The sequence below is a fragment of the Sminthopsis crassicaudata genome, chromosome 4 (genome assembly GCF_048593235.1).
Source record: "Sminthopsis crassicaudata isolate SCR6 chromosome 4, ASM4859323v1, whole genome shotgun sequence".
Taxonomy (NCBI): Eukaryota; Metazoa; Chordata; class Mammalia; order Dasyuromorphia; family Dasyuridae; genus Sminthopsis; species Sminthopsis crassicaudata.
In genome coordinates this window covers 74,782,857-74,794,234 of record NC_133620.1, presented here as the reverse complement: position 1 = coordinate 74,794,234, position 11,378 = coordinate 74,782,857, and positions in this window count along the sequence as shown.

Genomic DNA, 11,378 nt, shown 5'->3' with positions numbered 1-11,378 from the left:
CATCTATAAAATTGGTGGTATAATATTTATATGAGCTCTATATCTGGGTTGCTGTTAAGATTGAGTGAGATCATAGTGATATAAAAAGAGTATATATAAATATTACTGGGGTAAAGTGTTCACTCTAACCCTTTTCATTCAGGGCTAGGTCTGTCCCTGTTCAGGTTTCTCAGAAACCCCAAGAGAGTTGAAGTATCTCTTTTCTCTGCCATTGGCTGTTTTCCTTCCAGTTTTAGGGAATCAGTGACTAGCATTTCATTAAATCATTTAACACTGGATAACTATTATAGAGCAAGAAAAAATGTATAAACATTTCCCCCGAATATCTCAGGGGTTTAATCCATTCATGTTTGTCTGGGGATTATGGAGGAAAAGAATTAGACCCATAATACAGCTCCTTTCCCACATAGCACTGATATCACCAATTTCACATCCCAAAAAGGCATAACTACTAAACTTTGGGGACATCAATGCTATATTGACTACAACGTCCCCAAAAAAGATGGGAGAGATCTCATAACTCTTCCTCTAATGTGTTATCTTACAAGAAGTAACCAAGAATTGAGTCACCTTTTTGAGCCAGATACAAATACAGAAAAGAGACTTTTGAAGAAACCATTTTTTCTGAGTAGATGACCAACCCCCCCAATCTTATGTGTGGTACATCAACCAGAACCAGTCACAGAATATCCATATATGTTGCAGGCATTGTGATTTCCCTAGAAGCAACTCCCTGGTGTCCTCCGTATAGACTCTACTCTAACAAACTGATGGGGTACATGTATGAATCTGTGCCCTCTCATAGTTGTTATCAGTTAAGTGTTAAAGGCAATATTTGCATCACATAATATTGCTTACTGCTGCACAGAAAAGTAAAGCCAACATAGGTTCATAGATTTGGAACAAGACAAGACCTTACAATTCACCCAGTCAACTTGAAAGATGAAGAAACTGAAATTTATGGAGGTTAAATGCCCAAGGTCATGCAGGTACTAAGAAGCACAAAGGGCATTCGCATTTACATCTTTAAATCCAAACCCATTTATCTTTTCACTAATTCCACAACCCATGCACATTTTCTCTACCTGTATTTATGTTTCCCCCTAATTAGATGAGAAAATTCAGTAATTAACAATTAAAACAAGGCAAATCCAACAATGTTATTTCTTGATATGCTGTCTAAAAATTTCTATATTAAATGGCTTAAATATCTTTTTTCCCCTGAGGCAATTGGGGTTAAGTGACTTGCCCAGGGTCCCACAGCTAGGAAATGTTAAGTGTCTGAGACTAGATTTGAACTCAGGTCCTCCTAAATTCAGGGCTGGTGCTCTATCCACTGTACCACCAGCTGCCCCTTGGGGATGCTATTTCTAAAAAACTTATTTTTTCACTTTTCATGAAGCAATGAGGATTAAATGCCTTGCCCAGAGTGACACCTACAAGCTCACAGATTTGAATTCAGGAAGAGAAGTATTCTTGACTCCAAGCCTGGTACTTTTATTCATTGTGCCACCTAGCTAGCTGCCCTTTTCAGAGCTTATACTTACAAGCAATAAAATGATGTCAAGGAATAGAACTTGTGTTTAGAAAGAATGATATGCCATCTCAAGGATTAATTCATATTTATGTACTCATGATCTTTTGTTTCTTGTTATAATATTATTGAGACTAATGGTAAAAAAAAACAAAACAAAACATGCAGATAAGCAATGTATAACTTTTCAAAATAAAAATTTAAAGTATCCTGAGCACCAGAAAATATTTTAAACCACTATTAAAAACAGTCTCTTGTGCAACATATACTTTGAAGATAAAACATTTAGTTTCTCAATTGTTTGGAAATTTCCTATCTCTGTTCTCAAACATGGTGAGAATCCATTTCCTTATTAAAAAAAAAAAAAAAAGAACAAAGTCTCTGTTTAAAGTTTATAGTAATTTTGCATTATCTTGACTTAAACAATAACAATGCTATTCTCCAGAAGCATTAGTGAAGAATTAATGATCAACTAGAAGGGGTTGGTGACTATCAATCTCCAGGGAATGCCTTTTACCAAGGTTGCCATTGGTCTCTAAAAGCTGGAATAGGAAACCAGAGGTGAAACCAGGCAACAGAGTTTGGCTTTGTCACATACTCTACAGAGAAACACAACGGTATAATAAGTTGCTAGGAAATAAATCTAAGATCTGAATCAATCTGAGTGTTAGATAAGCTCCTATTACTCAAAAATTATGAAATATCATCCTTTCCTATCTCCAAAGCATTTAATGCAATATCAATCATTTTCACTAATGGAGAAGTTATGAGACAAAAGTAAGAGGATTGCAGATTTCAAATCAGCTAACTGCTCACTGAGTTGGCAGGAAGAGTTTAATTTTTCTTATAAATATCATAAATACAAAAAAAAATTCTGCAATCAATTTATAATCTCTTTTTTCAAACTGATGATTTTATCATTATTGGGAACTCCCAATGAGGAAACTCCCTGAACCCATTCATGCTGATACCTGCTTTTCAACTTGGAGTTTCACAGAAATATCAAGTCTTGAAAAAAAAAGTCACATTATCAGAATATGTCTATGATTTCAAGGGTTGGCTCTCTCCTAACAACATGACTAATTCTCTTGATGTTTTTAAAACTTTGAATTCAGGAGCTGAAATGATTCTTAGACCAAATATAATACTTAACCATAGTAGTATTCACCTAGTCAGCAAAGGCTTATGCCTTGGTTTGTAGCAAGGAAAATTGATGATATTGTCAGATAACTAGAGAAAGAAATATACTGGGATGAGGGCTTTAGTCAGTAATATTTGAAGAACCACACCTCTCCACAAAGGTATCCCTAAAACTTGAGAGGAAATAGAGCAATAGCCTTGTTCTAGAAACTTAAACTTCTAGTTGAATAGGGGATTGGATTAGTGCCCATAGAAATACTACAAAAGAATGGGCTTCTTACCTACTTTAATTTGAAATGGTTCTAAAAGGATTAATTATTTAGTGAGGGCAATAAGAGAAAGAGATTAAATGTAAAAACATAGGCAAAGAGGAGATAAAGTTATTCTTATTTGCTGACTTGTCAAGTCAAAGAAGTATTTATTAAATATTTACTATGTCCCAGAAACTCTGATAAGCATTTGGGAATACAAGAAAAGGCAAAAACAGCCCCTACCTGGAAGGAGTTTATATTCTCATGAGGAGATAACGAGTACATAATCATGAAGATGAAGAGATTATTAGGGTAAAATGGAAACAGTCTCAGAAAGAAGAAGCTAGTATTGAGGAAAATTGGGTGAGACCTTTTGAGAAGGTGAGGTTTGTGCTGGGACTTGCAGGAATCCAGGGAGCTGGGGGCAAGAGGTAACAGCATTTCAAGCATGGGGATAAATTGAAAAAGCTTGAAGTGGGGGCTAGCTTGTGAGGAGCAGAAAAAAGGCCATTATCTCTATAGCATAGGACACATAGAAGTATATAAAGTATAAGAAGACTGGGAAGTAAGGAGTCAGGTTATGAAGGGCTTTAAAAAACAAAATATTTCATTCTGGAAATAAAGGTAGGAAAATGGCCTAGTCAAACCTGTGCTTTTTGAAGATCACTTTGGTAACTCAATGTAAGATGTTTTGCAATGGGGAGAAATTCCAGGCAGCTACCCCAACCAGCAGACTATTAGAATAATCTATGCTGGAAGAGATTAGGATAAATGGCTCCCTCTTATCTCCAGGATAAAATATAAAGTCTTCAGTTTAGTATTTAAAGATCTCCATAGTCTGGCTGTCATTTAACAGGTTTGTTACACATGATTTCCCCTCATTCACTCTACATTCCAGACAAATTGTCTTGGTTCCCCAGTTTCAACATTATACTGCCCTCCTCAATGGCTTCTCACAGGCTACTCTCTACTCCACTTACAGCTAGAAAGATCCTCCCCCCTCTCTCCAAGAATCTCCAGTTTCCTTTAAGGTTCTCCCTCTCCTCTTCTCTTTTTCTCTCCCTCTGTCTCTCTGTCTCTCTTATCTGTCTGACTTTCTCTGTCTCTCTCTGTCTCTCCCTCTCTCTGTCTCTGTTTCTCTATGTCTCTATCTCTCTCTTTTCTGTCTGTCTCTCTTTCTGCCTCTCTATCTCTTTGTCTCTCCAAATGATCATTTACATATTTATCTGTTTATAACCTATATTCTCAAGGTAGAACAGAAAAATCTTGTCTTTTTCTTCTCAGCACCTAGTACTTTTGTCTTGAACATGAGACATTTACCCAATATTCATTGACTTGGTTCCCTCTATAGAATAGCCCAATTCAAGCTACCTTTTAGGACTCCAACTTTCTACCTTCTTTTTCTCTTTTCTTTCCTTCCCTAAAGCCCCTATGATCTTAGCTACCAAATACAAAAAAAAAAAACTTACCTGGTCTCCATTTCATCCCAATGCAGCTCCTTATGCCTCCCAAAATTAGCTACTCAGAAAAAAAAATCCATATTAATGTGTTTGTGGGAACACCCTAAAAAGTATTCTTAGGATCTTCCCTCCTCTCCTAACTACCATGAATATTGCAAATGTGACCCTCTAGAAATAATAACAATTGCCATCATTCCTAGAAGCATTATTTTCAATGTGCAAATTTGTAAACTCCACTAGGGAAGGTGGAATAATAGCAGCAAAGCATTTGAGAGTGGGTGGGGCCTTATGCTTTTTAATTCAAGAAAAATGGTTGTAATTTAATCCATTTGTGTGTAGAGCTTGTTTTAGCCAGACACATATGGTACAAGAAACACTGCCAGGTCTCTTCCTCCTTAGTCTTTTTAGAAGACATGAGATGGCATGGAACAGAGATGAGGACACTGGTTCTGTTGGAGGCTCTGTAGAGAACCTGGATCTACCTCTTAGGTTTATTATATATGTTACCTTGAACCTCAGTTAAATATTTGCAAATTAAAGATGGTGGATTAAATGATCTCTTAGGAACTTTCTTTCTTTAATAGTATTTTATTTTTCCCAATACATGCAAAGATAGTTTTCAACATTCTCCTTTGCAAAACGTTATGTGCCACATTTCCCTCCCTCTCTCCCTTCCTCCCCCTCACCAAAAGAGGAAAAAAAAAAAAAAAAACATGAGAAAGGAAAAAAAAATAAGCAAACAAACAATAACAACAAAGATAAAAATACTATGCTTTGGTCCACATTCAATTTCCATAGTTCTCTCTCTTTCTGACTATGGATGGCACAAGTCTATTGGAATTGTCTTAGATAATCTCATTGTTGTTTAAAAGAGAGACTGATCAAAGCATAAATTTCTTGTTACTCTATAAATGTTCTCTTAGTTCTGCTCACTTCATTCAGCATCAGTTCATGTAAGTCTTTCCACACTTTTCTGAAATCATCCTGCTCATCATTTCTTATAGAAGAATAATATTCCATTATATTCGTACATCATAATTTATTCAGCCATTCCCCAGCTGATGGGCATCCACTCACTTTCCAATTCCTTGCTGCTACAAACATTTTTTGCATATGGGAGTCCTTTCCCTCTTTTATGATCTCTTTGGGAAACACACCCTATAGAGACCTTATTGGATTAAAGGGTGTATGCCTTTTGGGCATAGAGGCACCTTCATTCTGTAGAGCTATTATCTTAAGCATAAAATTTGGACTTCTGTTGCATGCATTGAAAACTGAAAATCAATTTTAAAAAATGGCTTTAGAAGAGCCCCAGAGAACTTGAAAACCAACAGCATCCTCCAATTAAGTAAAAATTGGCTATGGGTTTTGGATCAGTTCAGAAATGTGATTAGTACTAACCTAACTTGAATATTCTGTATAATGTTTCATTATAAAGTTTAATAGTTCTTGTGATTTAAGGTTAACTATGTCAAAGCTTTTCCTAAATAATCTAGAGTTGGCTTAACTATATTCTTACCAAATATGCATCTCATTATTCAATTATTGGACTCACTGGGAAAATCTGGGTAATCTTTTCCCCTAGAAGTCTGGCAGGGTTTGAGATTTTGTTTCCCATATGCTGGACATGGAAATAATGATCTTTTATGATTACCAAAGATACTCGAAATTAACAATGTGCTGGCAAATGTTTAATAAGCAGCTCTCCAAAACAAAACATATGTACATCACTTTAAGTTTAAAATAAAATAACATTTTTCCAACACTTTCTTTACCTTAGACAACTAACAAAACAACAAACCATGACATAATTTGTAATGTTTGCTCATTTCTATAATGTAAATGCTCGTGCCAAATATTTAACAATCAGTTCTCACTGATTTTGAGCTGACTCCAATGTACTCCATTCCTGAAATATAATGCTTTGCATGCAAGTGTTCAATAAATATGCATTGAATTAAGATTAAAAATTGCTCCCTGACAGAAAAATATTACAGTGACATAGTAGATAATATCAGAATTAAGTTAGGGGATGTTAAGGTCTAGAAAACTAATGTCAGAAGAAAAAAATCTATTTTTCTAAGTGGATTTGAAATGACTTGGGAAGAATTTAATAAATTAGTCAAAAAACATTTACTGTGTTCATATTATGTGCCAGCCACTGTTCTAAGTGCTGAATATTACAAAGAGGGAAAAAATAGCTCCTGTATTCCAGGAGCTGACATTCTAATGTTGGGGAAGGCATTAAATAACTTGGTACATGCATGGTCAGGGAGAGGTTTCCATGAAGAAGGGGCTAGAAAAGGCCTCCTTGAGGAGGATCTTGTAGAAAGCCAGAGAAATTAGGAGACATGGGAAATAGAGAAATTGGCTTCAGCACATCCTCGGGCAAGGAAGAGTAAAAAGTGAAGATTAACACTGACATTGTGTGTGATGGTAATGGGAAGATGATGATATCCTTAACAACAATAGAAAAATTGATGAAAGGGAAGGTTTTGGCAAGAATAGGGAGAGTTGAGAGAATGATGAATTGTGTTTTGGACATGTTGAGTTTGAAATGTTTACTGGATAACCAATTCAAGAGATTTAATAGTTGGTGATACTTGACTGTAAGAAATGCTTCATAACTTTTATAAAACCAATATTCAGACAAGTCTTGAATCTTGAACTTATAACATTAAATGAAATGTACACATTCTGGGTGCTCCATTTCATTTGCATGAATATAATTAGCTTGATTATGAAATTATGAGAATTAAAAATGCTCTGGTTTAAAAAAAATCCCAACTTTGATATTTCCTATTCCCACTCAATTATGATTCAGTGGTGCTTTCTGGTTGGGACAGGGAGTCTTTACTTTATTCAAGCCACATACAAGGGATTAATCATCACAGACTACAGAGCTGAAAACCCAAAACTCATCAAACGGTCTTCACCAGTGATTATTGTGTGTCTGGAGATCTGAATAATCAAGGGATCAAAATGGGAAGAAAAATGGTTATGAAACAAAAGAGAAGGTAGAAAAAATTGCAAGTAGAAAAAAAAGCCAAGATCTTTGTTTCCTAGTTTCATCTATTTTATTTCCCTTTTCTTGACCTCAGATTTGTCTTTCTTATTCTTAATATATTTTCTTTATTCAAAACATTGCCATTTTCTTTGTAAACCATATTCTTACACATGATAGATTTTTTCCCACTGAATATAATACTTATAAAGCTATTAGAGTGTTTACCTACTACATTACTTCTCTAATACTGTGCAAAATATTTGCATTTAAAAAAAAAGGTTGGATAAGAAGAGTTAGAAATTCTAATTTCAAATAACTCATGATTTTTTTAAAATTTGAAATGAGTAGTCCTTCCACCAATGTAGATTGCAACCCCTTAATTCCTGAGCATACTGTTCCATGAGTTTCTGTGGCCAAAAAATTTCATCACCAGATGACTAATCATCTGGTGTTTCTCCCAACTTTACTAGACTGGTCCTTGGATGAAAATCAGCTATGTTACATGGTGGATAGAATGATAGACTTGATTCATGAAAATCAGATTTTGCAAATTACTTCAGAATTTCACTGGTTATTTGAGCTTGTGCAAGTCACTTAACTTCTCAGTTTTCTCATCTGTAAAATGGGCATAATAATAGCACCTACCTTACAGCTAAGGATCAATTAAGAAAACGTAAAGTACTATATAAATACTACCTACAATTACTATAATACTCCATTGCCAAATACAGACTCAAAGCCTTTAGATTAGAAATTAACAGATTAGAAATTAGAAGCTCACACTCCATTTGCACAGGCTTCAAGATTCCAAAGTTGTATCCATGTGACCTCAGAATATGACATAGGTAGAAGGATTAGAATTTCATTTTAGTAAATTCTACCAAATTTCATCTTATAATATTCCAAATGAATAATGAAGACTATCTATTAATAATTTAAATATCTGAAATATGTTGTATCTTCCTGCGACTAATCTCAAGGATCATTCCGAAGCACATAAAAGTTTCCAAATACAACCAGCTTACCTGATGTGATTTCAGGAGCACTCAAAGCTCTGATTTCTTTTTAAACTATCTCCCTCTGGATGGCTACCATGTATAGTCAGTTGTGCTATAAAACTTGTTTTGAAAATGCAAATTTGCTCCAATGGGATTGATATATTAGGAAGCCATTTGAGTATAATGCAAATTTTGCGTTCCTTTATGTGCAATTTTGTCAGAGAGGAACAAAAATCTACAGCCAGTTGAACAAAGCACAAAAGGCTCTCATATACACCAAACATATCAACCAGTTACTTGATTTTACCTTGTATGGCAGATCCACCAGCAGGCTACTATAATAGTCCGAGTGCAAAATGATGAAGGAAGACCTATACTACAGCAGTGATAGATTAGAGGGGAGAATCAACTAATTATTTTATATACATATACATATATAGATAAACTTCTGGAGCAGTAGGAACTGTGAACTGAAGGGGCTAAACTGACCCTACTACTCCATTCTCTTCAATGGAGCTGTGGTCCACTGAGATCACCCTCTCCACTATAGTCATGTAATTTTGTTGGCAAGGGGGTTGTGGGAAAAGAGGTATAGATCTAGTATAGACATTGTCACAACTTATCACATTTTCCTTTGGCATTTAGAATTTATTATAAAACCACACTTTTAGGTTCCTATCTTTTTAAATGTGCCATTGATGAAGTTTTTGAGTGTTGTGCCCAAACTTCATTTTTCCCATAAGCCCTGTGGTTTTTTCTGGAATTTTTTCACATAGTGGTCATGCATGTCCTGTTATGGAAGAAATGACTGTATCTGAAATTTCTACTGTTAACCTTTAGCATAAGAACTTAAGGCTTTTTCCCCATAGAATCAAAGAAGGTAGAGAACATGTAATTTGGACTAATGCAGATTGGAAAATTGAGACTGACAGAAATAACTTATCAAAATTTACCAAAAACAATCATTTTAGCTAGCACAGATATAGTGTCTTTATAAAATATAAACACTTCTATTCTACAGATATTTTCTTATTTTTATCCAAGATAATCATGGAATATAGGTATTATTATTATCACCCCCACAGATGAGGAAATTGAGTCTAACAATGAAAAATAATTTTTCTATCTCATCTAACTTTCAACATTGTGTAGGAAATGTGCAATAGATTGTCCATCTATTATGTCTTACTGCTGTTAAGTGAAAAATTTTTTCCCAAATACACATTTCCAAGATAACAACAACATTGTAAAGAAAAACAATTTTGAAAATACTTAAGAATTCTGATCAATGCAATAATAAACCACGGAGTCCAGAAAACTGAAGAAGCTTACTACTCATCTCCTGATACCAAGGCAATGAAGTTAAGATGAAGAATGAGGCAGACATTTTTGAATGTGGAAAATGTAGACAGTGACTTTGCTTAATTATGCATATTTGTTATGAAGGACAAGAATTATTAGGAACATCATTCTCTCCTCCTCCCTGCTTGAGAAGGGTTTTTAAGAAGTGGTCAGTGCAAAGACACGCAGATCAAAATTTGAAATCATTTTCCTGAAAAACTGTAGCCTCTTTCAAACTTCTCTATTACTGTTGAATTACTAGGTTGAATGCTCTCCTCCTTACTTTCTCTTATCTACTCCTCTTATCTAGTCTGTTGCCAAGTTCTATTGTTTCTACCTTTGTAACACCTCCCACATATATCTCCTTCCCTTCTCTGATACTTCCATTCTCTGTTCAGACCCTCAGTAGTCTTATAGTTATTCTTCCTGCCTCATCTCTTCCCATGCTAACATTTCCTCCATTTGTCAAATTGATCTTCCTAACAAAACATTTGACCATAACACTCTGCTACTTAATATACTCCTATGCTTCTCTATTATTTCTAGGATCAAACATAAGTCTTCCATTTAGCCATTAAAGCCCTTCATAATCTGGCCCTAGTCATTTTACATTTTCTCCCAAGTTCTCTGGGATCCAGTAACACCAGAGTTTTTGCTATTTCTCAAACTAAACACTCCATGTCCAATTCTGGACACTTTCACTTACTGTCTCCCATGTCTGAAATGCTCTACCTCCCAGCTTCCTCTGACTCTATAAGAGGCCTTTCCTATTTTCCCTCAATATTCATTCCTTCTCTATGAAGCTAATTGTGATGTATAACTCCATAAAGTCTACAAGTGTAGGTTTACCCTCTAGAAAAGTTACTAGTCATCATTTTTGCAGGCAATTCACTTAACTATGAAATAATAAATCTTGTAGCCAATGTTTTTAGAGAGAATATAATTGTTCTGAAGAAAAAGCCCATAAGAGGAAGACTACCTTTCCACTGCTAGTGCCTTCCATTTACACTACATATATTTTGTGCAGAGAGTTGTATGTAGATTATCTCACCCATTAGAATATGAGCTCTTTGAGGACTCTTTTGTGTTTTTAGGGGAGAATTTTTATTTTTTGTATCCCTAATACTTACCACCATGACTGGGACAAAGTAAACACACATTAAATGCTTGTTCATTGAGCAATATATTTGTTTTTCTCTCAATAGAATTTTATTTTTCCAAATATGTTGTAAAGATAGTTTTCAACACTCATTTTTATAATTCCAAATTTTTTTTCCTTTTTTCTCTTCCTTCCTCCCTCCCTCCCTCCCTCCCCAAGACAGCAAATAATTCAATATCAATGTGCAATTCTTTTGAACATATTTCCATATTTGTCATGTTGTAAAAGAAAAATCAGACCAAAAAGGGGAAAAACATGAGAAATAAAAAGCAAACAAAAAAAGATGAAAAGAATATGCTTCAATCTACATTCAGTCTCCAGAGTTCTCTCTTTGGCTGTGGATGGTATTTTCCATTCCAAGTCTACTGGAATTTTCTTGGATCACTACATTTCTGAGAAGAGCCAAGTCCATTACAGTTGATCATAATATGATCTTGTTACTGTGTACAATGCTTTTCTGGTTCTGCTTACTTCAGTAAGCATCAGTT